This window comes from Mustela nivalis (assembly GCF_964662115.1).
Source record: "Mustela nivalis genome assembly, contig: HAP1_SCAFFOLD_616, whole genome shotgun sequence".
NCBI classification, from domain to species: domain Eukaryota; kingdom Metazoa; phylum Chordata; class Mammalia; order Carnivora; family Mustelidae; genus Mustela; species Mustela nivalis.
In genome coordinates, this window is record NW_028136046.1 from 453,613 (window position 1) to 454,874 (window position 1,262).

Below are 1,262 nucleotides of genomic sequence, written 5' to 3' on the forward strand. Positions count from 1 at the left end.
TAAGCCTCTGCCTTCATCTCAAGTCATGGTCTCTGGGTCCTGGGATCCAGCCCCACATCGGGCTCTGCTCAAAAGGAAGCCTGCTTCCCTCCCTGCTTGCCTGCCTCTCTGCTTACTTGTGATCTCTCTCTCTCTCTTTATCTCTCTCTGTGTCCAATAAATAAATAAAATCTTTTAAAAAAAGGCTGATGGATGATAAATTATGAAAACTGCTCCCTCCAAATGATGCTTCTTCATAAGGATTTAAGAATTTAAAATTGTAAGAATTTAAAATTGAAACTTGATCGTAGGATTTATCTTATAGAATAACATCAAGTGAAGGCAGTTATTATTAGTTTTGAAGTATTTGTGATTCTGAATTCTTGGCTTCATTAGTAAATTTATTTTTAAATTCTCCCATGGAGTGGTGATTGGCCTTCAGTCTTTTATTGATGTACATCATTGGGTCAAATGAGATGTGTGTGCCCAGAACTATATATAATCTTCTTTGTATTTCGCTGGAGATGGCATTTCTGAGTTTTGTTCAATTGAATTTGGACAGCTGTTTTAATAGTCACTTCTAGAGTTGGCCCTGGAGAATATCTTCCTTTTTTTCTCTTCCCGATTCTCTGAAAAACCCTGACTAATTCACATTATCACAGTGATATCACAATTCAAGTTTTTCCAAACACTATAGCTGCAAAATAGAAGGAAGCTACTCAGAATGTAATACTATTGTGAATGATTGAGAAAGAAAACATTATTATAATTAAGCTACCAGGTTTCAATGTATTTTATTGTTGCTTAGAAAATCCTAGCATACCCAGACTTTACAGAGATTTGATGATCCGAAGAAGAGCTGAACTCATGGACCAAAATAACTATGCATATAAAAAGTACAATTACTTACCTAAAAAAGATGATGTGGTTAACTTTATATGGCAATCCAAGTGTTATTGGAACAGGAATTAAAAAAATAGCTTAGGGGCGCCTAGGTGGCGCAGTGGATTAAGCCGCTGCCTTCTGTTCAGGTCATGATCTCAGGGTCCTGGAATCAAGCCCCACATCGGGCTTTCTGCTCAGCAGGTAGCCTGCTTCCCTTCCTCTCTCTCTGCTCGCCTCTCTGCCTACTTGTGATCTCTCACTGTCAAATAAATAAGTAAAATATTTTTAAAAATAGCTTAAAAGTATATGATAAAATAATGATATACATATACAAAGAAAAGATACTATACTGTGAATATAAATTAAGTGAAAATTGTTGAAATAAAGAATACAATAAA